The sequence below is a fragment of the Gallinula chloropus genome (assembly GCF_964237585.1).
Source record: "Gallinula chloropus genome assembly, chromosome: Z".
In the NCBI taxonomy this organism is placed as follows: Eukaryota; Metazoa; Chordata; class Aves; order Gruiformes; family Rallidae; genus Gallinula; species Gallinula chloropus.
In genome coordinates this window covers 35,961,096-35,985,338 of record NC_140089.1, presented here as the reverse complement: position 1 = coordinate 35,985,338, position 24,243 = coordinate 35,961,096, and positions in this window count along the sequence as shown.

The window sequence follows — 24,243 nt, the reverse complement described above, 5'->3', positions numbered from 1 at the left end:
GGCCACAAGTGAAAGCTTGCTGGGAAGTACAGGAAACTCCCAGGTTTTTCATGAGCGATTTGTGGGCTTAAACAGGTACAGTAATGGAGTGCAGCCAGTGCCGTTGCGTTTGGTTCCTGTGGAATTCCTGCCTGCCTATTCCCTCTCCTTGTCTGCCGAACCGTGGCACTCGTGTGACCTCACACTCAGCTACACACGAGATTCTTAATGGGCGTCCAGGTGATTCTTTGCCTCACCCATGTGTCCAGTGCTACAGCTCCACTGCACTAGGAACGAGGATGGAAAGCTCCTGGGACATGAAACTGACGGATCTGCAGGGCGCAGTGTATTTTAACTAGCAGTTGAACAAGGTTTCTAATGGCAAATTGTGCTGCCAGTTACTCTGCACCCCTGTTCCAAGTACTATTCATTTGCTAAAGGAGGTTTCAGGCAGCAGGTGCAGGAGGGTTAAAGGAAGAAGAAGGAGGCTTTTTGTCAGTTGATTGATCCCCCTTCCTGCTCTGTGAAAGCTGCTGGCCCTGTAAGGGACTGAATCAGCCATAACTGCTACATCAGGGCAAAGGAACTCCTTCAACAGGACGCATGCACTCGAGTTTTCTCCAGCCAGCTTCACCTCTCCATCCGGTAAGGAGTGCTTAGCCCATGACACATCCAATGGCTACAAAGGGCTCTCCTCTGTTGCTCCATTAGTCAGGGGTCTTCAGAGTTAAATTTCTGGTGCTGTGGTTCCCAAAACTTGCCTCAAAATGCAATGGCATTGCCACGTGAAGTTAAAGAATCATATATCGAGGCAAAAAAGGTCCAGTGGATCCTGAGGGGGATAGTATGGTTGTTGCCAGGGAATCAGAGGATCGTGGTGTGACGTGGGTAGGAATTCCAGCTTAATCCAACCTCCTGCTCGAAGCACTCAAGTGTGGGAACCTGCTGTATACAAAGGATCCATTTCAGGAATTCACATTGTGTTTCATTCCCACTTAAGGCATGGCAGCAAAGGGTACTTTTTTCCACCAATGTATCAGTAGAAATAAGCAAAACAGTTGTTTAAAAAAATATATGTCCAGCATAGAGTCTACAAAATACATACTTATATTTCATCCTGGAGAATCTCAACTATATGGCTTGTAATACTCAATATAACTACTGTAAGAGTTTTAGGAGTTATGAAAAGATGTTCAGAGCCATTGCACATTTTTAACTAGGCCTGTGACTGAGTCAGACAGCAGCAGCTGACACGCCTCTGGCCCAGTTTTTCTGATTTTATGAAAGTTCCCAAAATACATTTTTCTAGTCCAGAAATTTTTCATATTTGCAGACCACAGTCACTAACAAGTGACCTTACAAAATGCAGGACAGTAGAGGGCTATGCCCAAATTCTTTATAGGAATCATACACACTTTGGCAAAAGGATATAAACAAGTGAATGGTGGGAAGAAAATAAATTCACGTTTTCCCATCAAGTAATTGACAACAGTGGTGGGAAATAAAAAAAAAGTTTAAAGTTGGCAAATGCAAAATAAAATAAGGTTTATTTATCTGACACATAATTAGGGTGTGGAACTCATTATCACACAAAGCTTGTAAAACTAAGAATTTGTCTAAGACTTGAAAGTGACTGGTGATGTATAGAAATAAAGACAACGCAGAGGTCGTCATAGGTAAAGCTGCCCAAAAAAGGACCAAATAGAACACCCTTTTCCTTCACAGTCTTTAACTTTGCTCCACTTTCTGTAATACCAGTGCTGGAGACGGTGCATTGGATCAGTTCCAGCATGGCAGTTCTCATTTTATGTTTAAGAACAGCTTAATAACTGTTTTGAAATTAGTAACTGGAAAGTTATATGAAATGAAAGAGGGAAACACCAGTTCATATAGCGTGATAATGGTAAAATTCACTGTTACACGAGGTCATAGAGCCAAATGCTGTGGCTGAACTTTATTAAAATCTAAGTGAATTTACGACCAATAAAAACCTTGCCTTCTAACCCTAGGGCAATCAAATTTAATGTGTATCTGGACTAGTTGCCTTAGAAGTTCTGTATTTCACAACTGAATCAGTATCCACTGGGAGTTGTGGACTATCAGCTGTTTTGTGGGCGAACAGGCTCTCTTTGCCTCTGCAGCTCAACACTACCTGCTGTTACAGCTGATACAGGACCTGAGGAACCAACCACCTGCTGCTGGATGTCCTGCCTTGTGCTCTTATAAACTGGGGGGCTCCAAGAAGGGAGAACAATAGATGCCACAGCCCAGTCAAATTAACCTAAGGTACAGTACTTCCCCTTTCCAGGGCAGTAAATTACACATTCGTCTCATTTCTGATTTTTACTATAAAAGAGGAATGCATTTCACTGGATAATATTATTTTTTCTACTGTTGTCTCCCTCCATTAAAAAATATTCCTTCCTAATTTTGATCATCATTGGAATCCAGAGGCATCAGGGTACAATTCTTGCACTTTTTAAGGATTACCCAGTATTTCGATTATTAGATGATCACTTCAGTTTCCAAGAGGCGATACACATGCACTGTGTGAGAATGAACTAGTTTTGAAGAGAAGCTTTAATTCCTCTTTTTACTAGCATTCCTTTAATGCTTTTAGCTTAACCAGGTTACCATGCATTCTTTTGCACATTAGATCAGTGATAACATAAAGAATTCCAGATTATGTACCACTGTCTGCCTTCCCACAGTCAATTCCCTTTTACCAGCAGTCCAATCAGTACCAGTGCTCTTCTAATCTGTAAATTTTGATATAATGAAATTGTATCTTGTGCTCTATCACATTTTAAACTTTTAACGAGCATTCTTTTATATACCATATGTATCAAGAATATGTAACTGCAGAGAAGTACCTGAATTGTAGTCTTCTGACTGCTTTCCTGGAGATGGCTGAGCACCTTCCTAACCATGGGAAGTGAGGAATGAATTCCTTGTCTTGCTTTACTTGCAGACAGAGTTTTTGGTTAACTTATTAAACTGACTTTATCTCAACCCATGAGTTTTCTCAGTTTCACACTTCCAATTCTCTCACCCATCTCACTGCAGGGGGAATGAGCAAGCAGTTGTGTGATGCTTCAGTGCTGGCTGGATTTAAACCACAAGACCCCCTCTACCTTTTACAGGCCTAACCCATGGGATTCTCCCAAGGAGGCCTTTAAAGAGGCCAAAGTTAGGTCTCCTGAGTCCAGGGTTGTAATCCTACTTACTGCTCTGCTCCTTCCACCAGGATCCTGAACAGGATTGGTCACTGCAGCCAAGGCTGCCCCCAAGCTTCACATCCCAAACAAATCCTTCTTTCTTTGTTAGTAGAAGATCCAGCACCACCCCTCTCCTCCTCGGCTCCTCTACCACTTGTATATGTATGGACCCAAACATACACCAGTGCAATTACCCTCATTAACAAATTCTTTCTTTTAAATAACTACTTTTTTTTTTTTTGGTTGGTTGGTTGGTTGGTTTGGTTTTGGTTTTTCACTTGTGGTTTGGGGGGTTTTTTGTGCTTTTTTGTTGTTTGGTTATTGGTGTGGGGTTTTTTTTTCTTGTTTCTTACCTACTGCAAAGGACAATTAAAGTAAAACAAAGCTCCTGCAATATATCACTACCCCTTAACATTTCTGACATCACTATACATAAGGCAGGACAAGGACACCTGGAGTCATTCTCATGCCCTTTTGGAGCAGGAGGTGCTGTTCTCTTCTCCCTGTTTTCCAGTGACAGAATGTGTGGGAATGGTTCAAAGCTGCAAAGGGGGAGGTTTATCCTGGACATGGGGAACCATTTCTTTACCAAGAATGTTGTCAAACCCTGGAACAGGCTCCCTAGAGAGGTGGTCGATGCCCCAAGCCTGTCAGTTTTTAAGAGACATTTAGACAATGGCTCAGTAACAGGCTTTAACTTCTGGTCAGACCTGGAGTGTTCAAGCAGTCAGGCTAGATAATTGTAAGTGCTTTCCAATTTAAGTATTCTGATCTATTCTATTTCCCCATAACTCCACAACTTCATAATGTTTTGCAGTAATAATAACAGTTTAAGAAAATTGTTCTTCTACATGCTAACAATTTACTGTCCAGGTAAAAGACATCTCTGAAGCCAAGTTCTGCTAGGCTGACACCTGTCTTTGGATCATGGCTACATTTCATGCTTAGAAAGGCTTGATAATGGAAAGTTCAATCGGAAGGTAGAAAAGAATCTGGGATGACAGAAGAGTGCATAAATTTATCACAACGTGCTACGACATGGCAATTAAAAGGAATGCAGTTTCTGAGACTATCCAAGCAAAAGTTGATGATTATTTTATGGTATTCCTGGAAGTATACCACTAGAATCAGCATTTTCCACTGAAAGTATTTTTCTTTTCATTAAAATCTATGTATGTATTTGCTGAATTATTTCATATTTCCTTTCAGCATGGACAGCTGCAAGCTGAGAAGAAAGAACAATGGTGTATGCTAAAAATCTTTTTAAAATATAAGCTGTAAACACTGTACTATGTTTTCTTGGACCATGAAATGAAAACAGATTGGTCAAATAGTGACTAAGAGCAACATTTGCAGCTGCTAGAGGTAACAGGAGTAGAAAAGGTTTGAACACCAATAATTCTTAACTTGATGTGTGTTTGAAAAAGAATATAATCTGTATCAAGGAAATCTTGGAGTTCTCTTATTTAACCATGAAGGATGGTGTACAGTTTCACATTTTCTTCTCTGAATTTGGAGGTTTAACTGTTTTCTCTCTTGGTTCAAAATATTACAGAGCTTGAGATTATCGAACGGCATTTTGCTTCCTTCCACATCACATTCAGACCCTGAAACGATAAGGACGCAGTAGAACTTCCATAATAACACTTCTCATCAGCACCATATCATGATAGTAAGAAACTGTTGGAGAACTGTTGAGTTGTTTAAATGTAATGCATTGTTGTGGAAGTAAATTAACACTACTGAAGGCAAAGATAACATCCCACAGGAATCTGTGTCTGCCACATGCAATACAGCTCCCAGAACTATTTCCCATGTATCTCTCTGACATGCTTTCTACTTGTTAAACATGTATCACAGAAAAGGACATAATAAAAATGTATTAGTCTATGTGATTTCTAAGCAATAATTCATAATATTTTATGTACAGTGCTACCAATCCAGTGAGTTCTCCTGCCTTTGATGTCTGTATTTGGATTTATCTCAGAAAAAAGCATTTTAAGAACTCTGTCCACATAATCTGTTGTTTATTTACTATGTAAAAAACCCTATTAAATAATTTTCCTTTCCCAATGGAAGATTGTCTCTGTAGCAACACCCTACATTGGCATGCCAAGGCATAAAGGGCAACCAAGTGCCACAACTAGAATTTCTAATTCCATGTTAAGCACTGATACGCAGCATTTCACAACAGCAGAATTCAATCCTGATGGGTGTATTTTATTCATGTGCATATAGATCAGTCCTAATCTAATATTATTTTTCCTGTCATGTAGCTGGGCTACAGTTTATTTCTTTCACATCGCTTTGCACATATTGTATATTTGTCCGTTGTTGTAATGAATGAGTCAGATATTTTCATGTCTCACCACAGATATAATAAATAAATGTCATTGTACTAAATCAATTAGAAATCTGATTATGAACTCTGAAAACAGAATCTGAGGCATAGACATGTATGTATTTGAGGGCATAAAATTTATTGCATGGGCTCCCAGTACTTGGTGATAGACAGAAATTAATCTCTGTTTCTTATTCCATCCCCTAATCCAGCAAAGCACTTAACCAACACGTTTGATCTTAAAGAAAAACTAAAGTATTTTCCTGTCAGATTTTTTTTTCCAAATTACTGTTCAATTTCATCAAAATAATGATATTCTCTAAACTCAAAAAAACAAGCTGTAAGTTTGTCAGTCTAGATTTTGTACTGGAACTCAGCACATGAGTTTGAATATAAGATGGATCTCTTCTGGGAAGCTCTAGGAAAACAGCTCAAAACAGCTCTCAACAAGCCATACCAGCCATTCATTACCACTAAGCACCTGAGGAAAAAGAATTATCTGCTTCAGTTTAAAATGAAATACAGCATGGCCCAAATAATGAAAGAATTAAATGTCTCATTTTGCTGGACAAGAGTAAAATCACATACAAGTAACCTAAAGAGGCTTGGGCTGTAACTTAGTCAGCCTTTGTATATTTTGGAACCCACTTTCTTAATTGAGAACATTTTGTACTGTCATACAATTTTTCTCTAGTATTCAACAAACAGAACCTATTTCATCATCACAGACAGAGGAGAAATTCTGTCATGGCTTTCTCTTCACAGGGAGCCATGTGGAGAAGACAAGGGGCAGTGGGTGCAAGATGGGTACAAGGTCTCATCTCGACATATGAAAGAAATGTTTTACAGTGAAGAAAATCAATCACCAGAACAACCTCCTTGGGGATGTGGGAGAGTCCCTGTCACTGGAGGTTTTCAAGATGCGATGGGACAGGATGCTAGATAATTTCATCCACGCTCCCTTTCCCACAAAGGGTTGGACCAGATGATCTTTTGAGATGCCTTCCAACCTGGGCCGTTCTGTGATTTTGTGATTAAAAAATAATTAACACAAACTTGTAAATTGCTGCAGAGCGGGTATCTCTTTCTTTGTATAATGACTGAGGATTTATAGATTCATGGTCTTATTTCAGTGCTCTCTTGTAAAGAATACCATGCACTGAAAGCGTCTAGACATCATTGTATAATTTGATATATGTCTGCCACTTGCATAGAAATTTTCCAAAATCACAATATACCATTGATTCTGAACTGTGACCCATGGCATAGAAAGACTAGTCTGTAATTACAAAACTTGCTACATAATTAGACTTGATACAATGCTCATTGTATTATAGTCTGATCTCTTCATACATGGACCTATTTATGCACTCCTAGTTTAAGGTCAAAATGACTCTCTAAATGAGTAAAATCATTATCTAAATACTGATTCTATCTGTGCTTTTGAAATCCACTTGATAGTCCGTTTAGTTTTACCTCTGAAATTCAGATGTCATGAAATAGGGAGTTGAAAAAGTTTGCTTGTTTGGACTTTTTTCCACTTGCTCAAAACTTTACTACACACATTATCTATCTATCTATCTATCTATCTATCTATCTATCTATCTATCTATCTATCTATCTATCTATGTAAAAATTGAAATAGAACAGTGTCGTATATTCCATCAGGCCCTGATGGCACTGACATGGCCTACCAGCACTGCCCAACCTCCCACAGGGCTTCTCTCCACCCTGCCCAGGTCCCAGGAGCCCATGCTAGCCCTGAGGGCTGCCAGCAGTGCCCCAGGGGTGCTGCATCAGAGCCAGTCTCCAAGCCCTGCCTGGCCTCTGAGCTAATGATCCAAGTTGGCCCAGCGCTTTCCAGGCCACACCAGGTGCCTGATGCCCTGGAATGGGGCTGCCTCTGCCTGTTCCCACCCTGGCTGCCATGCTGGGGTGGTGGGAGCCTGGCTTCCAGGCCCTGATCTGCCCTGCTGCCCTGTCCCTGCCCACACCTGACCCATTCTCCATGTTTGTTTAAAGTACACAGGCTGCCCACAGGTGCTCTGTGCTCAGAGTGGCTTTCCACGGTGGTGGGAGCTGACTCCAATCCCTATGGTTTAACCTGTTTGAGGTTGGTTTCTTTTGATGATGCATAGCCTGCCATCACAAACAGCATGACACTGCATCCAAGCTTCAAGAAGACCAAGTTCAGTCACAAAGGTGAGAATATAACAGTTCTCAGAACAGACTTTTAAGAAGAGTAAAAGTGTATTTGTTAACACAGTACACACTAAACCAAAGCACAGGGAAGCATACACTCCCGACCTCATTGCCAAGGCAAAAGTTTGTTATCAGGCCACAAACTCACAAATGTGCACACACTGTGACCTTGTTTTTTAAAAGGTTTTTAGGATGAAAGCTTCTGGAAAAAATAATATTCCTGTTTCTAAATATAATTTTAACCTGTGCAGTCCCTGCTACAAGACTCTTAATTTTTTTAGGCATTCAAGATGACTTTCACTACCAGATTTATTTTTTGGGAAGACCCCATTTCTGAGAACAATAATAGAAGGTACTGTCTGCTGTCCCCTCCCCACCTCAAAGTTTATAACCTGTTCTAGTTACATAGGGTTTAGAGAGGGAATCTATCATTTTTTGCAAGAAGGGCAATTTATAAGCTTTCAGAAGCAGCCACAGTTGGCATGTGCTCAGTGGAAACCTCTTAAAGAAGCCTAAAGTTAGTCTTGTCTAACTAACTAGCTAACTACCTTTTCACACCTGACAAGAATTTCAATAAAGATTCAGAAGCTGGGGAGAAAAACAGCTGAAGAGAAAGAAGGTTGGGTAGTGATATGCAGACTTTTGAAGAAGACATCAGTCAGAGATGCAAAGTTGGTTTCTGAGTTTATAAGGTAGGTAGACAAGCAGCAAAAACCCCAACAGTCTGCAGATGCTGAGACAGACAGCTGTTGAAAGGCACGCATTAAAATGGAATGAATAAAATTCAAAATCAAAATTAGTCGGATTAGATGAAAGCTAAAGGAAGTGGGATGTGGTAGATTATAGAGCAGGAGGGTCTCTGCAAAAAAAAGGAACTTGATCTATCTGTGCTCTTTGTCTTTGCATGTCTCTATTCCCTGCAAATAGCATCAAAACTGTTGGCAATAAATATACTGCAGCCCTTTAAAATGCTGTTCCTTGTGCAAGGTAACAGATTAATCCCAGGACAATTGAATCTGTTAATTGTAGTGTTAGGTCTGTGGTGTGTACCTAATGGGCCAAAGATTGCTGATGGCACAGATCACATTCCACCTGATGGAGTTTTCTTTTAGCAGGTGTAGGTTTTCAAAAGCGCTGCTTGAAAGTAGCTCCAGATAATCCCCATTGAAAAAGCACTGCCTGCAAAGTACTTACAAATGATGAACAAAGGAGAACTTTCCCTCTGCATTCTGAATTCAGTGTCCTACAGTATCCACATCACAATGCAAACTGCATTCTAGGCTAACAGGTTATTTTTTCTCCAAAACCATGATTCTTTCAGTCAGGAGGATTGACAAGTGCAAGGCTGTTAAACAAAGTTGTGCTCTTAAGCAAGCTATTGCCAATGCAAATTGTCAGATAACATAAAACTGGGAGCAGGATGAAGAAGCAGTATGGGAGGAGTCCTCCTGCAGTCTTGGCATCGGCCCCTTCTACTTCCACTTATCCCATCCCAGTCACTCTTTTGACATGTTCCTTCTTTCCTCTTTCCAGTTCTGCCCTCCTTCAGCACCCAAATCCTTCTTCAGTAATTCCAGTAATACATGACAAACCACCTCTCAAGTCTCCTGGGTCAGTAAGGGCAAAAAGCTGTTTAGAAGGTAAAGGTGTAACTCCAAAACAAAGGCCAGTTTACTGTTCACTATAAAGTCACCAGTGCACAGTGCCATTGACAAAAAGAATTATCAGAGATTGTTTAGGGTTTTTTTTTAGCATCCAGTGTGAATTTTCTTGGTCTTATTATCAAAAATAGGTTAATTTTGTTAAAAAAAAGAAACAAACCCATTCTGAGGCAATAGAAAATATCATTCGACAGTATATAAGCTTTAAGAAGTTCCATTTTCTGACACATTTAGCTGCTTGTGGTTCCACCATTTACAGAAATAACTTTATTTCTTTCATTTGGTTGTAGACACCTCGGTTTGATGATACTGTCACACTCCATATTGTGCACCCCATTAAGTGACATTATAAATTTTCAGTACTCATAATAATTAGTATTAAAAAAGAAGACATAATTCTTATTCCTATGTTTAATAAAGAATTTAATGTTATTACAACAAAGTTAAGTCTCAGATTTTCTCTTCTACAGAATTCAGTTTATAGACCCTGAAATTACAGAAAAAAATGTTATGCTGAGTCTAAAAATATTATGGTAGATGAGAAAACATGGCCAAGTAATCTATGTCTCTGACTTTAGGCATAAATCTTAATTTGTATATGTTACTATTTTAATGCTGGAATAACACTATACTGTAAAACATGTTTAAAACTGATAGTATCCTTTGTCACAGCTTCTAATCATTTTACAAATATGCATTATTTACTGCTGAGGTTAATGAGAATAATTACGGGAGATAGATATTTAAAAGTTAATTCACTAGCCTTTGCGATAGTTATTTTCTGCCTAATATAAACTTCCCAACCCAGAAATTGTGCTACCCGTGGTACTGGGCAAAAATGAGCCACTCCTCTTATACCACAGTCCCATATTTATTTAAGGGACCAATGCTGTTTGTCAGAAGGCAGCATGTAATGGGTATTCTTCGTCAAAGAAGAATATGGCTCAGTGGATGGTGTCACCACCACAATTTTGATTTTTTGATAATAGGATGGTCTGCACAGCACCAGGCCTTCTGCTATCAGGGGCAAGAGACACAAAGAATAATAATAGTAGGACTTTATTTAGTTATGTCAGCCAGAAAAGAGCGGTCAGAGACCTCCCAATGAAGACAAGTAGCAAACTGGTAACAAGAGACAAGGAGAAGGCTGAGGCACTCAACAACTTTTTGCCTCGATCTGCACTGGCAATTTCTCTTTCTATACTTCTTGACTGGATGGAGCTCATGCAGAGACTAAGGGATCAAAGCCCCTCCCAGGGCAAGAGAAGGTCAGGTTTGTGACCTGAACATATATAAGTCCACAGGACCTGACAAGATGTATCCCAGATGCCTGATGGAATTGGCTGGTGTAATTGCCAAGCCACACTCCATGATATTTGAAAATACATAACAGGCTGGTAAGTCCCAAGTGATTGGAAAAAGGGAAACATTCCACCCATTTTGAAAAGGGTAGAAAGGAGGACCCTGGGAACTAGCAACCTGTCAGCCTCACCTCTGTGCCTGGGAAGATCATGAAACAGATCTGCCTAGAAACTATGCTAAGGCACATGGCGAACAGGGAATTGATTTGACATGGGTAGCCTGGCTTCACTAAGGCAACTCTTGCCTGACCAACCCAGTGGCTTTGTATGATGGAATGACTATTTCAGCAGACAAGGGAAGAACTATATATGTCATCTATCAGGACTTCTCTAAGGCCTTTGACATCCTTCTCTCTATATTGGAGGGCTATAGATTTGACGGATGGACTTTTTTGTTGGGTAAGGAATTAGCTTGATGGTTGCATCCAGAGAGTAGTGGTGAACAGCTCAATGTGGTTTATATTGGGACCAATAATATTGAATATCTTCCTCAGTACCATAGACAGTGGGATCAAGTGCACCCTCAGCAAGTTTGCAGATGACGTCAAGCTGAGTAGTGTGGTTGAAATATCTGAGGGATGGAAGACCACCCCAGGGGACCTGGACAAGCCTGAGAAGTGGGCCCATTAAAATCTCATGAGGTTCAAAAAGGCCAAGTAGAAGGTCCTGCACGTGGGCTGGGGCAACCCCTGTATCCATGCAGGCTACAGATGAAGGGATGAAGAGCAGCCCTACACAGAGGTACCTGGGGGTACCGGTGGATAAAAAGCTGAGCATAACCTGGCAATATGTGCTCGCAGCCCAGAAACCCAACCATATCCAGGGCTGCACCAAAAGTAATGTGCCAGCAGGTCGAAGGAGGTTTCTGCGCCCCTACTCTGCTCTTGTAGGGCTCCCCCTGAACTATTGCATTGAGCTCTGGAGTCCCCAGAACAAAGAAGACATTGAGCTGTTGGAGCAGGCCCAGAGGATGGCTTTAAACTAAAAGAGGGCAGGTTTACATTAGACATTAGGGAGAAATTATTTCCTTTGAGGGTGGTGAGGCACTGGAATGGGTTGCCCAGAGAAGCTGTGGATGGCCCCTCCCTCAAAATATTCAAGGTCAGGCTGGACTGGGCTCTGAGCAGCATGATCAAGTGACAGGTGTCCCTGTCCATGGCAGGATGTCTGGACTAGCTGATCTTTCGGCATCTCTTCCAACCCAAACCATTCTACTATTCTGTAGGGTGATCACTGGATTAACTTGAGAGCTGACCCGCAGTCTTTGGAAGATTTTGCTCTGGATTTGCTGTATAAGAAGCAGACAATATACTAACAGCAGGAGAAAAGTTCTTTTGCTGTAAATAACTACTCTTCTGGGTATACAGAATAACATAAAATGCCTTTTCTCAAGTGCTGTCCAGCATGGGTCAGTTTACATGAGAAGGGGAAGGCATGAGCGTTTTTAACAGGGTGTCTGCTTATGAGTAAAGGAAAGACGTTTTCCAGCTGTTCCACCCCTAATTCTACTAAAAAGAATCAAAACACAGACCTCAACCTGGCATTCCCTGCCACTGAGATTCTCTGATGTCCCTCCCTCTCATCCTTTTTGCTTGTGTGATGGGGCCTTTTCCAGGGACACAGGGAGAGCTACAGCATGAAGACATGGTAGAGATAATTTTTTTCATGAAAGAGATAATTTTTTTCAGTGGTTTCCCTAGCACTAGCATTATCTCAAAGTGAATAGAGGCTTACTCTAAATTTCATTTTTTTCAAGTAAACTGCTGCATTTGGAAAGGATTCCTTAACTGAAATAGCTTTTTTTCCTATTGAAAAAACCACTCAGGTGAATGCATTGTATCTCTACAAGTTTGCCTTATGTATATAAGGGTGTTCTTTTCTCACAAAGAAGTCCAGCAACAACATACCATTACTCTAATAGAGGGGACAAGGGCTGTAATAATTTAACTGCATTGCTTAGTAGCACCGAGAAGGTGGACAAAGTTAAATCAAAAATGCTGACAAGAAAGTGTCAGACATTCAACAGAGCTACGATATGACTGGCTGAAGGTTTAATCATTTGCTCTGTTTTCAATAGTAGCTCCTTTAATATGCTTGTATACCAACACTGATTTTTTTTTAAATTTTATTTTAGTTAAGAGTAAAAAGATCCAATGAAGGACAGAAAATTAACAGCACCACCAGAATTTAGGTCACAAGTGTATCTTTGTTGATCTTATCATGTAATCAGTGCCTGCTGAGATGGAGAATTTACAGCTGTTGGGAGGTAACTTTTTCACCTTGTGCTATGAATTTCATCTCTAGAAACCTAAAGCAAGAGCAGTAGATACTGATTTTTCAAAGCACCAGCCCGCAGATATGATGAACCTTTCCTAAACAGCATTACATTGATTAGAAAACCTTTGTCCAGTGACAAGTAGAAGTTTTATACACAGCTTGATTTTCAGGTGTCTTTTACTCTGTTTGCCTGTCAAATACGACGTATGTGTGAAGATTTGCTTTAATTCAAATAATTTTTTGATGTTGCATTTGCTTGTATGTATTTCGTTTCCTCAAATATTTCATCAGATGTTCCTCTAATCTAAAGTAATACCAGTATACAGATAAAAAAACCCCAAACCCTAGCTACTATATACAGTTTAATATTAAGTTCTTTGTAATGTCAACTGGCAATAACAATGTAGTATTTACTTCTTTAGCTTGTAGTAAGAATAATCTCAAATTTAGTATTTTACTGACAGGATTAATTCTGCTAACTGTGCTTGCAGAACCATGAAGAAGTCTGGGGAGGAAAGGAGGAAAAGGCCATTTTAATAAAAGCCCCGTATAATTTAAAGAAATAATTAATCTTCAGTCCTTAGCATACAGTTTATATACAGTTAGACCTCCTTCTATACCACAAGTCCCATGAAATGCCAACTTCTTCTCTGAAGCTACTATCTATGATAACTTTTCTGCATTTCTGCGCAGTATCATTAAATAACAATCACTATGTTATTTGTAATTATTAAAAAATTTAGGTGTGAAACTTTTTTAAATCTTCAGAAATTATTATAACCAGTACAGTTTGCACCAAAAGCCTCTTTACTGGGGATAAGAACTAAGAAATGTTGAATGTTTGAGGTTCATAGGGACCTCTGGAGGTCATCTGGTCTCCATGACCCTGCATGTTCACCTGCAGACAGTTGCCCAGCACCATCTCCAGACAGCTTTTGGGTACCTGCAAGGACGGAGACTCCACAACCTCCCTGGGAAACCGTTGCCGGTGCTCAGTCACTCTCACTGGGAAAAGTGTTTCCTGATGTTCAGACCCAACCTCTCGTGTTTCAGTTTGTGCCCATGGCCTCTGTTCCTGTCACTGGAAACCACTGGAAAAAGCCCAGCTCTGTCCTCTTCACACCCTCCCTTCAGGTATTTATATACACGGATGAGATGCCTATAATCCTTCTCTAGGCTGAACAGACCAAGTTGTCTCAGCCTTTCCTCACTGGAGAGATGCTCTGGTCCTGTCGCGATCTTAGTGGCCCTTTACAGGACCCTCTCCAGTACAAGCCTATCTGCCTTTTACTGTGAGGTCAAGAATTGGACACATCACTGCAGGTGCAACCTCCCCTACTTGCTGAGCAAAAAGGAAGGATCACCTCCCTCAATCTTCTGGAAACACTCCTCCTAATGCAGCCTAAGGCACAATCTGCCTTCTTTCCTTCAAGGATAAATGATTTGAATACTGGTGAATTCATTGCCTTGAATAAAGCTGGTCTCAAGTCTCCAAAGTACTGAAGTTGATTGTCAAAATTTTGGGAGAACCTCAGTCTGTTTCAATTGCTACTGAACTCCTTTTTAGTAAAACCAAGCATTGTACAGTCCAGTGCCAATGTTGCAAGGTACTATTGCATGCATTATATATAGTCTGCTGGTGGACATCAGATTCTAAGCTAAAGGTATCACACAGTAATGACAAGGATTTTTTGAGTGTTTTGATGTGGGACAACCATTGAAATCCTTGGAAAACAGATGTCAGAATACCTTTAAAAACATGGCTTTAAGTTAGCTGCTTTAAAATCACCTAAGGTCACTGGTAAAATGGAATATAGATTCCAAACCTTTTAAAACTCTGGTTAGCCACACAGCAATAAGCTTAGCCTCACTATCACAGGAGATAAAAACCTTCTCTCCCTCTGTAACCCATCTGCTGACAACTGCTCATGAAAAACTTCCAGCACATTTCACTGAGAAAAGGAGAACTGAACTAGCATTAGATAAAGTAGAATCTCATTGTTTTCACTCACAATGGGTTAAAAACGCTATGAGAAACATTTCATGAAGTACAGCAGCTAGAAACACAAAATGTTCTTCACATAAACACCCAAGGTGAAGACTCAGAAACTGTGAATACAATAAATTAATGATCTGCTATTCTCTAAAAATTAACCAATTTTAAGACTTTTGATGATCACGGTTCTTTTTTCCCAGTTACAGATTTATAACAGAATCATAATTAATGCAATATTATGAACTCTTTTAGACTCCACACTGTATGTCTGTCCTTCGTGGACTTCCTCGGGGCAAAGATTCCTCTTAACTAAAACATACTTTGAAATAACTAGAAATACCTAGCTGATTTCTTTCGTAGCTTACAGTTCTAGCCCAATAAAACTTCTGCCCCACCACCCCCCCAAGTTAAATCCTTTATTTTACTGTAATTCAACAGAAACTGTTAAACATTCCTAACTAAAGACTTCTGAGAGAGTTTAGTTGATACGCCAGACATTTATTCTCCAAGTTTGCTCCCATCTTTCTGGGTGGTTCATAAGCATGGTTTATTTGGGACAAAGTGGATAAATTCAAAACACAAAAGTATTTAGAAGAAAAGGAAGGTTTCTTCTTACCTGTTAAGATAGCAACTCCAGAGCAAATTCCTGTTTTGTAGTAGTGGTTCAAAATGTTTCTTATCACAAAATGAATTTCAAAAGTAAAACTGCACTGCACAATCTGAAGAAGTCATGTGAAAAGTCAGGAGAAAAGTCACAAAGACTATGTTTATGAATTTTTTTCTGTACTTGGTTCAGATTTCACACAGAAACAGTTAAGCAAAGATCAGTTAATATCTGGACATGACTAATAGAAATAAAAACAGTAAAAGCACCTAGAACAGAAAAAAGAAAATGTATTTCATTCTACTTTAGGAACAACTTGGTGATTTGGAATTAAAAAGTGTAAGATATGTAAAAATGATCTGCACTGTGCCTGAAATACAGGTGAGAAATAGTGGAAACTAAAAGCTTTTCTGTTCTTTGTAAGGTAAATTGCTATGCCAGTTCAGTATCTATCATAATGGCTGCCATTCTACTTCCAGCACTTGCCAGAGTAACAGCACTTGAGTTTATACCTTATCTGTGTGTTGGAAAGAAATATGTTATTTTGTGCTTTATTGCATAGAAATGAGATGACTATGTAGCATCGGTCTTTAAAACTCCTCCCATTTGGCAGGGAATATTCTACCTTACAGAAGAACTACATTGAACAGCACCACATTTCTCTCCATAAATTACTTTAATTTTTAAAACCCAAGCAAAACAGCTGGTTCCTGGCAAGACAGGAGGAATGTGAATGTCTCTCATGGCTTTACTTTATTTTTTTCCTTAACTGTTAGGCTGTAGGGAAAGCCAGTCTATCTTGCATTTACAAAGAGAGTAATATATGACCTAACAAGCAAGAATATCTACCACCTACCTACCATTAGGTCTTGAACTGTGAAGGCTGGTGAAAATAAGGGTAATGGAAAAGATACAAATAAAAGGGAACATTATCAATGCCTCTTCTTTCTTTCTGGAAGCAAGAGAGACAATGATAAATACAAATACAGTTTTTGAAGTCTGATTGGAGCAGAATTCTCACTGCCATATTTATCATAGAGAAAACCTTGCATTTTAAGGGACAATTGAAATGCTGGATGCAGAAGGAATTCTGAAGTCTTCAGCAACATATTTTTTCTCACCAGCGGAATTGCTGGTCACCTTCAGGAAAGAATGCAGCAAATAATACTGCCTGAACAAAGAGAATTTGTCTGTCAAAAGGCCTTTATTTCTACAGTCATCACGACTCCAGGACATATTTTTAGTATGAGTGCTCAGTCCAATCTGTGCTTGGAGTTCTACATACATTTTGACCTGAACTAGAAAACAGCTATGCAGAAAGAATCTGACTCTGACACCTTGTGTGTCTGATCTATGGCAAAGAACCTACAACACTCTTACTATGCATTTCGAGAGCCAGTGTGGAGGACTAAGTTTTGTGACTAAGTGTGGAGTGAGAAAACTTCAGAGGACATGATGGAGGATTCAATGTTTGTTTTACAGATATTAATTCTAGGTGTATTCCTATTTGTGATAAAAACATGTTTTTTAATGTACTTTATCAAGTCTTCTCCTGAGAGCTACTCCAGCTCATACCAGAAGAGGGGGGTCTTCTCTTTCACCGCAAGTACATGGGCGCAATAGCCTGGGTTGGGCTACCCTTGTTTTCAGTTTGTCCAGACTAAACCTTTTTTTAAAAAAAACAAAAGAACTTGGAATTCCAGATGCGACTTCAAATAAAAGCACCTTCACTAGGTTTGTGTGTTTACACATGTGTACGGTATGCTTTTTCTTAACAACTTTGAAAAGCCAGTACTGGCCTCAAATTTCTTCAAAACTACCCTATGTTAGACCTAATGTTCTGATTACATGGTGGGGAGGTAAGAGGAACTGGGAAAATAGGACACATTTTGAGAGTAAGATAACAGCATTACATGTAGGCTTTTAAGGCTATCTTATTAGATTGTATATTTCTGATTTATTTTTAATGTTGCACAATACCACCATTGCTATAATCCTCTTGCAAATATGCTCTGTGGAAGTGCTGAGGAATGTCTGACTCTGTCTGGACTTCAGGGAGAAACAGTTTTTTGGGAAACATTTCTGAATGAGAAGGAAGATGCACGAGTTGTTTTTTTTTCTTATAGTAGCATGGAAAGACATCTATAGATGTGATTAAAAAAACTGACAGAACGAATGGGAAGCAGAAAGATACAGTGTAGTTAATGCAGCATTATTTATAAGAATCCTAGGGGACTCAGATTTTAAGAGATATTCAAGTACTATTACAGAGGTTCAAAAAACATAGGGATGTTATCAAATCACCTCACGAGGACAATGCCATTAACAGTCTTCTTGTGAAATCACTGGTCTGAACTTCAATGTTCAGCTCTGATCTGTGACCATGATAACACAATCATAAGTGTGGCAGTTTCTTCTGTGGCCAGATATGAGAAAGTTTTGGCCATTTGAGCCATTTCATTATTCAAATAAACCCTAAAGCTCTATTGGAGTTTAAAAATATACCACAATCATCTTTGTAAAACTGAGACTGAGAGTAACTAGCTGGATTAGCTCTCGACATGGTAAACTGCCACCATGATTGCTAATACAGGAAGTCCTTGGAGACATAATTAAAAGTCTAAAGAGGAAACTGTCACACTGTTGGAAAGAAAGCAAAAAAAAAGAAAGCCCAACAGGGGACAGAGATCAAATAAAACTGAATAACATTTTGCTCCGATCCATTACAAATAACAATTAAAAACCAGTATGTTTGTCCCTACAGTAAAATAACCAATACAGTTAACCTGTATATACAATACACATCATACTTAAGTAACACCTTTCAGATAGGTCTGCCAAGACATTTCAGATAGTAATGGCAGAGCTCAGTTAATCAGCTTAAGCCAAGGGGAACCAGCGAGCTTTGAGCGCTGATCTAAAACCTGACGTATGTGATACATCTTGTCCCTCCACAGACAGCTCTCAGTTCCATCTTGGAGGAGTGTAGCAGCTGAGAGAGATATAAAAAAGCTTCAAATAAATTTGAGTTGTCAGGCCATAGGTCAGCAGTGTAAGACCTCAGGAGGTGAACTGCAGGCACACAGTTAGACAACAGACCCAGAAAGCGGATTTTCTGTGCTGCAGCAATTGTTTTGCAAGTCAAAACAAATTCCTGCAAGAACAGTAAAACTGAATGCGTTACCCATACAACTATTTAAGTAATGTTGTGTGAGACCAAGGCACTAGCAAGAATGCTGATTTCATCATTGTGCACAAGTTGGAGCTTACACAGAGGTGTATCTGAAGGCTGTGCACATCACACCTACACAGCACCTAAAGCATCCAACACTCGGCTTAACAAGCAGACGGTTCAGCCTACAATGAATATTTCTAAGCTGTAAAGCAAGGATATCACTGTTGATGTGTCCCTAATTGAAGCAAGAAGTATCTAATTCTAAACAGCTAACTAAAATATTTCTAAAGGAGCAAGTCAAAAGAAACCCAGAAGCTGTTGACATGAGGTCAGAAAGTGACATTTGTATTTCTTCTATTTTTGGTACAGGGAGGGGTAAAAGCTACTGCATAATATCAAGTACAGAATGAATACTAAAGTAGCTTTAAAAAGACATCTAATTCATCTAATTTCAAACATTTTAAAAAACAGAACTAGAAACAAATGCCAGGGATGTGTCAAACAGGAAGAAAAGGAAAAAAATGTGGCATCTTTGACAACTTGTGTGGCAGCATAGAAACATGAACAATATGACATTTGGGGAATATCTCTGGAAAGACTGTACAGAAATCCTGTGGCAGCAATCTATCACAACAAAATCAAAAAATTAGATGAAAACTAATGTTATGAGATAAAGGGGTATACAGATAGATAACAAATTTCTTTTTGGCTTTGCTTTTTTTTTTTTTTTTTGGTGGAATAATGCACTTAAAATTCCCACAGGCACCTCACTGAAAAAACTTGTCTAAGATTTTATGCTCAGGAGACTAAAGATTAGACTGAAGCTAAGGTAGATAAAATTTCACAGAATTGCAATATATTGTTAAGCTCTCTGAAAAGAAATAATCCTTAAAATTCTTATTATTTACCAAAAAATGTTTCTGTAAGTTAATTACTGTAATTCACTAGGAAAAGTATGTGATGTTGATGAGGGGCTGTTTACAAGGGCATATAGTCACAGCACAAAGAGTAATGGCTTTAAACTGAAGGAGGGTGAGTTTAGATTAGATCTCAGGAAGAGATCCTTCCCTGTGAGGGTGGTGAGGCCCTGGCACAGGCTACCCAGAGAATCTGTAGCTGCACCCTCCCTAGCAGTGTTGAAGGCTAGGTGGGATGGCTTTGGGCAACCTGGTCTAGTACAGACTGTCCCTGCCCATGGCAGGGGGGCTGGAACTAGATGGTCTTTGAAGACACTCTCACCCAGACAGACAGAAATATACCATAGGGTTTTTTCCAATTTACAAAATCTAGGTTTCTAAAACCTCGGCTTTCTACAGTAGACTATGTGGATTATTTTTATAGGCTTAATACAGCTACAGGTATATAGATGTATTAAAATCGAGTTCCCAAATGTAGATCATACATTCCCAATCAGCGCTTTCTCCACAGCATTTGTTTAGTTAAACAACCAGAAAATTATGATGATGATGATGATAATATTAATATTATTAATAATAATAATAATTCAGTCTCATTTGGCTCTACAGTTGTATAGTATAGTTTATGAAGCGTTATAGAGAAACATGCAGTTTTAAATGCATGTGAATGTCAAGTTGAGATCTTAAGTTTTAAATACAACAGCCACACTGTATTGTTTTTTTCTTTAGGACACCTAAACCTGGCAGCCAAACTACGTGACATTATTCAATATACTAAAAAGACTGAAAAGCACAGAAAACTGGAAACCTGATTCTGAACTTCAAACTAGACCAGTGGACTGCCAACTTTTTTGATCATGCACCCCTATATAACTTATAAATTATATACATCTACCACTGTATTAATTTATTATGTATGTTATAAAATACTGAAAATAAGAAAATATTGAAAACAAGAGGATAAGTAAAAATTAAATACTTTAATTTTTATTACTGGTACAAAGTATTTTCTTCATGGATTACCTGTGTACAACCCTACATCAGTGGACTACATCACTGAGGAATGACAGAGGTTCTCTACAGGACTGGTTATTTCCACCTCTTCTGAACAGAGCCTACCATGAGTTACACTTCCATCCCCAGCAACATTTCCCCTATTTTTTTCCCCAGCCTTAACTACCTAGCAGTTTATAGAGCTGTTACAGCCTGCATCTATTGCCTCTGCAACCACTCATACTGTCCCCAGTGTTGGCAATTAGCAATCATAGTCTTAATTAGCCTGACCCACCTGGCTATTTTGCTACTAATAAATCAATTAATTCAATTCACATGGAGGAACTTCTGTGTGGTACCATGGCTTTAATCACTACTGGTCATCCTTGTATATGACTGTTTTACACGCTAGAAAAACTTAGTATCCAGGCTGAATTTGTATTCTCTGCTGATACGCAGCCTGTCAAGCAAGTGCAGAGTGTGGTTAGTATTTTTAATGTATGTGGGGATTTGGCAAAAGCCTCAGCAGAGCGCAAAGGAGAAACTTGGGATGTAAGCTATAAACACTTTGGCACACTGAACAGGATCTTTACTTCTCCCTGAATGGTATGGATACTGCTTACTGGGGGTCGTCTCAGTTTACTCACGTCCCTCAGGAACCTCTGTTACTAAGCCATTCGTTAGTTTTTGATGTGAGAGATAGGAACTTCTAAAACCAGGGTAACTGTAATTGGGATTTTTAAGTAGCGCTTTTTTTTTCCCGGTAGAAGTATCTGCTCCCTTGGGGGCTATTAAGCTATGTGATCTTGTAGTTACATCCAAAGATGTCTCCTCCTTGTCTTCCCTTCCTTCCACTGGAAAGAGATGGTCTGGTTTCTTCATTCCTCTCTCCTAACCAATATCATGAGGAAACAGAAAAAAAGAATCACAGGAACAAAAGAAATTTTATTCTCCAGCCTTTTCTTCTAAAGCACAAGTATTTATTTTTTAAGTTGGCCCCATGTCAATGGCGTAGACTTCTGTCAAACATGCTTTTTCTGTCATCACCTTTGTTTTCCTTGTCCTCTCCTCCCACACAAGGTGACAGAGTATCACTTTGCCCCATACAAGTAAGGTAGTGAGATTCTCACTAAACTTAATTTTTGTCACCAAAATTGAGGAAAGAATCTGCTCTTCTACACTGACATACTTTAACTTGTGCAATCAAAACCGAGTGCAATACTGCTGAAAAGTGTGGAAAGACATGCTGGATACAGCAACTATGGAGTAGGTGAACTGTTGGCCACAGCTACAGATGTTCACACTTGGAACATCTTTCACTACTCCCTGAAAACCTTGAGCAAATCATAGAATCATAGAATGGTCTGGGTTGGAAGGGACCCCAAGGATCATAGAGCTCCAAACCCCCTGCCACAAGCAGGGACACCAACCTTCAGGCCTGGATCTACACAAGGTTGCCCAGGACCCCATCCAACCTGGCCTTGAACACCTCCAGGGGTGGGGCATCCACCACCTCTCTGGGCAGCCTGTTCAGGAATGTCACCACTCTCTCTGTAAAAAACTTCCCCCTAATATCTAATCTAAACCTTCCCTCCTTTAGTTTTAATCCATTCCCCCTTGTCCTGACATTGTCTACCCTTTCAAAAAGTTGATTCCTCTCCTGTTTGTATGTTCCCTTCAGGTACTAGAAGGCTGCAATGAGGTCCCCCCACTGCCTTCTCTTCTCCAGGCTGAGCAAGCCCAGCTCCCTCAGCCTCCCTGTCCCTGCTGGCCACCCCTCTTCTGGTGGAGCCCAGGATACCATTGGCCTTGCGAGCTGCAGGAGCACACTGCTGGCTCATGTTAAGTTTCTCATCCACCACGACACGCAGGTCCTTCTCAGCAGGGCTACTCTCCAGGAGCTCTTCTTCCAGTCTGTATCTGTGTCTGGGATACCTCCAGCCCAAGTGCAACACCTTACACTTCTCAGTGTTGAACCTCATTAGGTTCACCCAGGCCCACCTTTCCAGCCTGTCAAGATCCCTCTGGATGGCTTCCTTTCCTTCTGTTGTGTCAACCACACCACTCAGCTTGGTGTCATCTGCAAACTTGCTGAGGGTGCACTCAATTCCATCATCAATGTCATTGATAAAGATGTTAAAGAGCAGCGGACCCAAGACAGACCCCTGGGGGACCCCGCTTGTCACCGGCCTCCACCTGGACATAGACCCATTGACCTCCACCCTTTGTCTAAGTTCTGTCAACCAGTTTCTTATCCACTGGATGGTCCACCCATCAAATTCACATCTCTCCAATTTAGAGATAAGGATGTGGTGGGGGACTGTGTCAAAGGCCGTGCACAAGTCCAGGTAGATGAATCGGTTGCCTTCCCTTTATCCCCCGATGCTGTCACTCCATCACAGAAGGTCACCAGATTGGTGAGGCACAACCTTCCCTTGGTGAAGCCGTGCAGGCTGTCCCGGATCACATGCTCTTCCCTCATGTACTCCAACATGTCATCTTGGAGGATCTGTTCCATGATCTTCCCAGGCACAGAGGTGAGGCTTACCGGCCTGTAATTCCCTGGGTCTTCCTTGCTCCCTTTTGTTATAAATGGGAGTGACATGACCCTTTTTCCAGTCCCCAGGGACCTCTCCTGGCAGCCACGACTTTTCAAATATGATGGAGAGCGGCTCAGCAACCACATCAGCAGCTCCTTCAGGACCCTGGGATGCATCTCATCCGGCCCCATAGACTTGTAGACATTCAGTCTCATGAGGCATTCTTAGACTTGCTCTGCCCTTACAGTGGGGGGGGATTTACTCCCCCAGTTCCCACCTAGAGGTCCAGGGATGCAAGGTTCTGGGACTAGAGAATTATGAGAATCCTGGCTGCCAGAGAAGACCGAGGCAAAGAACTCATTCAGTACCTCAGCCTTCTCCACATCAGTTGCAACCAATTCTCCTTTCTCATTTACCAAAGAGGGTACGCTCTCTTTGGCCTGTCTCTTCTGGCCAATGTACCTGTAAAATGCCTTCTTGTTGTTTTTAACATCCCTTGCCAAGTTCAGTTCCATCTGCGCCTTGGCTTTCCTGATCCCGTCTCTGCAAGTCCCAACAGCATCCCTGTATTCTTTCCAGGCAGCACACCCCTGTTTCCAGAGCTTGTATTTGCTTCTCTTTTCCCTCAGTTTGGCTAACAGGTCCGTGCCTAGCCATGCTGCCCTCCTGCCCCTCCTGCCCACTTTCTCGTGGGCTCTCAGAAAGGCATCCTTAAAGAGTAGCCAACTTTCCTCAACATTTCTGTCTCTAAGGACCACCTCCCAGGAGATCTTGGCCAACAAGTCCTTAAACAGCCTAAAGTTTGCTGTGCTAAAGTTCAGTGTCCTGATCCCACTCTTTGCCAGGCCCACATTCCTTGAGATCACAAACTCAACTAGGGCATGGTCACTGCAGCCCAGGCTGTCTTCAACCTTAACATCTTTAATGGTCTCCCCCACGTTGGTGAGCACCAGGTCCAGCAATGCATCACCTCTGGTCG